A 5,691-nucleotide genomic window follows, 5' to 3' on the forward strand; every position below is an offset into this window, starting at 1 on the left:
ATGCACTCTAGGGCGCGAACCTTTTCTTTTTTTGAAACTAAAAACATAAGATGATAGGCCGAAGTTGGAAATGAAAGGTCCCGAGGTCCATAAAACAAAGGCATTATAAGCCCAATTATCCGCCTTAGATAAGAATGATGACCTAAACGCGTGTATAGTGCTGCACGACTGGTAAGATAAAGGAGAGCCTTCCAAGTGTGCATCAGACTAGTAAATAGATTAACTACCAGCTAAGCTAATAGGATGGTGGCATAGCAAGGAAGTCCCCCTCAGAGAGGTGGGCTGGGTATGAGCGAGTCGAGACCATGGATACGACCTTCTCAGTAGATCGCCAAGGTGAGACTCTTGAATCAAAGGTAGACAGCCTAAGAGGCTTCATTCCAAGGGGCAAACAGTAGTTTATTCAAGAAGATCTGGGCCCCACAGCCTAATAGAGTAGAGCGCAGAATACTTTCCCAAAAGATTGTTTTCTATTAGTCAGAGAATCTCAGAAGCTAAGCTTTGATTTGAAAAGGCACTGCTCTCACCGGCGTATGTGCCTAGATTAGGTAGGACTAGCTGCTTAACCGGCCACTTGACTCTTTCCTACCCCTATGGGAAGCATGAAGGAATTCTTCTATGACTCTAGGCGAAAGGCCATGGATCACTCTTACTATAGAGAAATCCTTTCATTGAACTCCTCGTACTAAAACCTGTCCTACACCATGGACTCTACACTACATACTTGATTGACTGGCTTAGTAGACCGACACCAATGTGCTAATTCTTTTATTGGTAATGGTATGTTTTGTACGTGGATACCACGAGGTTTAGTAATTGATATGGAACAACAGACTTAAAGTCTTGAACGTTCTACGAGGACCGATCTATCTTCTGCTCCGTAGGTACATGTTAGGGCGCTTCAAAGTTGTTTCATTTCAATTTCAAAAAGGGTGTTTATTAGCGGCATTGGCTTGCGCCAAATTTGCTCATTAAAAAATCTTCTTCAATGTCTGAAGTTGCAATTGTACTTTTTTTTTTCTCTGGCTACTGATTGATACATAAATACCTTTTACAAAGCAACTCGCACCGCACGTCGCGAGCAGTGGGTTGCCCTGTTTTGGCTTACTAAGTCACGTGTAAGGCTTGCATATTGGAGACTCTTATCAGTCAGTACAAAGCCAGCCAGGCAGAAGAAGAAGGATTCTCTTCGAGGTGTCCATCCGTGCCAATAAAAGAAAAAGAAAGAGTTCAACCCACTTGAAAGAGGAAAAGTACCGGAAAGTACGGATTCGGGTTCATCCCTCAATCAAGCACTACTTGAAGGATAGATTCAACCATACGCCTAGATCGGAAGGAGTACGCTCTAAGAGCAGCTTTCCCCGCTCTTACCTATGCATTCAAGCTCACCTAACTTGGTTCTAGTGTTGTGACTGGTACTCTACCAAATCAAGAAATTCTTGGATTGGTTGCTTCTTAGAGAGCAGCTCTTCCGACAGCTCGTATTCATCCCTTCCCCATGAGGACAATCAGCCCCTTGCTTTCATTTGAATATTGGCCCTCGCGCTTCACGGCTAGATTGGAGTAACTCATAGCTAGGGCTTTCTATTTCAGAAGGACGGCTTCTACTCCACTGAGCTCATCGCCCCTTTCTATCCCTTGAGTGAGGTTGAGGTCAGAATTCTCTTATTTAAAGAAAAAAAGGAATCTCTCTGACAAGGGCAACGGCTGGGAAAGAAAAATCCCTTATCTATCTTTCTTTTATTGTCTCAAAGAAATCCATTCCGGAAGCGGAAGGTCGGCTTGGCCTTGCGTAAATCAGATATCTTGTCCCAGGCTACTCTCTTCCCTTGTAGGGTACGCTCCCAAGAAGATCAGGTGAGCCCGAAGACCGAATCAATGTAACTTACACTTTTCTTTGAATTGAGGCTGTTATAGAGGCAAAGGCTTTTGCAATTCCAGAGGGCTCTCCCTGCAGGCTCAATGTATGCTATAGCTCCATAAAGTGTGAGTTTGGCCTCAGGCAGGATAGAGAGAAAGCTGTGAGTTCTCGTTGTCCTTCGACCCCTTCCTTTGGCCACGTCTACCATTTCATTAAGTCAGTTCGGTAGCTAGGTCAAGACCCAGCCGTCACATCAAGATCGTAAAATATAGATGCTCACCAACGGCTGAGAAAGTGAAGCCGTTTGGCAATTCGTAATACTCACCAAAGCGTTCCTTGAACAGGGTTTATAGTAAAGAAGATATTTCATATCTCAGAGCATCAAATGCTAAAGTCAGATCGGGGTCGGGTCGAGGCAAATTTAATAATGGTAAAGGGCGCCGCCACCACAGAGCATAAATGACTACAACTGCCAGAGGAAGTAAATCAGAAGAATCATTGAAAAAGAAGTCCATCTCATAACAAATCCAAATTCCCTCCATAAAGAGATTCCTGCACGGAGTAGTTACTTACAGAATCTCAACCTATTAAGGCTCGGTGCGGTACACGGAACATCTCAATAAAGACAGTAAAAGCAACTACTTTCAAGCATCTCGTAGTTGAGCGGTACTGCCCAGTTCCAACATGGACAAGGACTGCTGAACATGGATAGAACGAGAGTCGAACTCGCATGTCTCTCTCTCTTGCTATCCCCTTCCCCTGCTATGCTTCCTTCCTCCCTACCGATCAGTGAGCAGCACTACTGTTTTATCAGCGGTCTTCTCTCACTTAAAAGTCTCCCAGACCCGCCTTCTGTACTTGGAAACGAGCTAACAAACGTTAGCGAGCATATAAGAGGGCATGAAATAGCTCTACCGGGACTTCTCCTTATATATAGCTTTTAGATATATCTCAAGATAGCTTTGAACTACTTCCACGCAAGGAAAGATAGTACGTACTACCAATATCAGGGAAAGCAGACTGAGATACCGCTTGAAAAAGATAGATGACAGGTATGTGTTGAAGCATATCGAGAGAACGAGAACTGAAATGAACCATATCGAGCACTGGTCTCACTCTACAAGTTAAGTTCGATGAGCTCCTAGCGTACCTGTGCCTACTATCTACTTAGTGTGTGTGCTTAGGGAAAGCAAGTAAGCTGAGCAGTAGTGGGGTCAAGGGCGATCCCTTTCGCCTTTGAGCCTCTTCCTTCGAGGAGGAGATAGAATGGACCTGATAGACATGCCTAAGACCGGAGCCTGTCTTGTGAATCAAGTTCGAAGGGCCTATTCGTATTCATTTACGGTTCCCGTTTCATGACTAGATAATGGTTACCGAGCAAATAGCAGTTGAAAAGGCTGTAGCTGCATCAAAAGCGAAAAGAAAGGGTGGTCAATCCGATCCGATGATTCGCCCCTAGAAAGGGTGTGAGCGAGAGGCAATTCTTTCTCTTTTTTTTCTTATCTGGGAAGGCCAAGGGTAAGTCGGCATTTGCTTAAGATAGGGGTGTCCGCGGGTGGATCAGAATGAGTCCTGCGGTGCACCTTAAATATTGGTAAGTGGGACTCATTAGAGCGTATTGGTCTTTCAAGCACCTGGGGCTTCCTTCTTTGCCAATTCCAGTTCCGAGTCAGGTCGCACCAAGGCTTGTTGTTTTCCTAAATGCCTCAGGTTTTTTAATTCCGTATTCCTATGTCCGTGACCCAATATCCATCCAGCTTGTCAAGCTTTTTCGTTTCATCGAGTGGGCCTGCACATCACTAAAACGAGGATAAGCACCCCAACCTTAGCATCCTAAAAAGCAAAGTCAAATCCATTTTTGAAGAAAATAAATTCCTGATCTATTAAAGAAGTATCAAAAGAGTATCCTTTATTAGTATTAGTATTAGTACGACCACATCCATGATTCTGTCTTTGCGAAGATTGATTACTCACGGCACACACACTATATCTTCGATGATTTCCATTCCCCTTGGTTATATTCATTCCGTTAGGAATTCCCAAAATGAAGACGCGCCGGCTTCTCGCCTACTCCTACTACTCTTTCGACTTCTACTTTCGGCTTAACCCCAGTGCTTCCGTTCATAACTGCACCATACGGATTTTCAATGCGATAAGATCTTGTGAAGTAAGGTTTGAAGTGAGTGATCCCACTTCTGATGTAAGTGATGCTATGTGCTCTTATCTGTATGTTCTAACTGCTGTCCGTGCCCCCCTTTGCTCTGGGTTTTGCTTCCGAAAAGGGTCTTAGACCCCCGCTTGGGAAAAGCATGGTTCAGGTAATGTATCTACGCGAGCCTGGTTTAGTTTCTGTCCATGACAGGCCGAAAAACTTTTTTCAATCCATATGTAGAAAAAGGGACTTAGGCAAGCAAAAAAGGAAAGCATGTGGGCCTTTGAGTTTTTACCTTAGATTTAGATAAGGTCACTTCTTTTTAGGAAGTCTCTGTAAGGCTCTAGCGTATAAATAGCTTTCTTCTTTTTTTTTTTTGGAATGCCTTCGTCCGAATCTTTCAGGAGTCTGTGTAAGCTTAGCAGTTAAGAAAACTCCTATTGTCATATTCTCATAGGATTTCCAGTGCAAGCCCAGGTAAATCCCTTCCCATCATAGAAGGATGATATGTGTACGGGATCAAAAGGCGGATATGCTGGTTAAATGGTATCTTTCTTCTCCTTTTCTAAGATTATAACCTTAGCAAAACGGGTAGAAAACACTTTTCCAGTATATCTCAGCCGGTGTCTTGTATGGACACTGTTGTTGAGTTGGTTGGCTCCATAAAGGAGTCCTTCAATCGTCTTGTAAACCGTTATGTACCCCAGATTCAAACTATTCCCCTTGAACAAGGGATGAAGTTTGAACCAACCTGGAAAACTGTGCCGACCCACTCTTTAACTCAGAGGGTATGGATCGAAGAATTCGCAAGCCCCGTGCTACCGGCTGGAGCCAATATGCTGACGTTATCTTTATATCAATATAAATCTCCCGCACCTATCGGTACAGCATCCTCAAACCTTAGAAAAGATCCAATTACTACTAATACTAATGGGCTTTACTCAAGCTAAGCTATAGGATTTCTTTCTCCCCCTTTCTCTTCGAAGAAGTCTACAACAAACAAGTGGGAGAGGCAGGATTCGAACCTACGTAGAAAAACTTCAACAGATTTACAGTCTGTCGCTTTTGACCACTCGGCCACTCTCCCCTTCCCGGGCCGAGGCCCCCCTCCATCAATGGGTTCTAAGAAGGAGGGATAAAAACCTGAAATAAAGCTTATTGATTTGATTGAAGGGAACTCAGACTCTTTTTTAGCTTAGCTAGCGTTCCGCTAGTCAGTTCATAACAATCTCTGTACAAAGGGCAAAGCTTCTACGACAGCTCCCCCCTAGTCGCTTCTGGCGAAGCTGCGAGTTCATGAGCAAGTGAATTGAACGAACCAAGTTCCTAAACTAAAAAAGGGAGTAAGAAATAGAAAAAAAAGAAACAAGAAACTTCCCACTTTGGATGTCCCACGATTCTGCTAGTTTAGAAACTAAGGGGAAGGACAGGGGTCGCTAGGTCAGAAAAGCTATAACTCCAAATTCTCCCCAAGTAGGATTTGAACCTACGACCAGTCAGTTAACAGCCGACCGCTCTACCACTGAGCTACTGAGGAACAACGGACTTAAGTTAAGGAAGCCGACTCTCGTTCTTTGGACACCAACCTATGACCGAACAAAAAAGGGTTCGTCACTCTTTTTCACATACACCGGGATAAAAGGTTACGATAGCAAGCCCCTCCTCGGCCGGAGAGCCT

The 5,691-nt window shown here is 44.1% G+C and overlaps 1 non-coding gene across 1 annotated transcript; it reads right to left on the reverse strand.

Moving 5' to 3' along the window:
• Positions 1-5,017: 5,017 nt before the first annotated feature.
• On the reverse strand, positions 5,018-5,100 carry TRNAY-GUA (transfer RNA tyrosine (anticodon GUA)). Its single transcript has one exon. It is a non-coding gene; the product is annotated as a tRNA-Tyr (tRNA).
• Between the last annotated feature and the right edge of the window lie 591 nt (positions 5,101-5,691).

The sequence above is a fragment of the Vigna unguiculata genome, unplaced genomic scaffold (genome assembly GCF_037176805.1).
Source record: "Vigna unguiculata cultivar grain cowpea cultivar isolate G323 ecotype 2 unplaced genomic scaffold, ASM3717680v1 ptg000435l, whole genome shotgun sequence".
Lineage (NCBI taxonomy): Eukaryota > Viridiplantae > Streptophyta > Magnoliopsida > Fabales > Fabaceae > Vigna > Vigna unguiculata.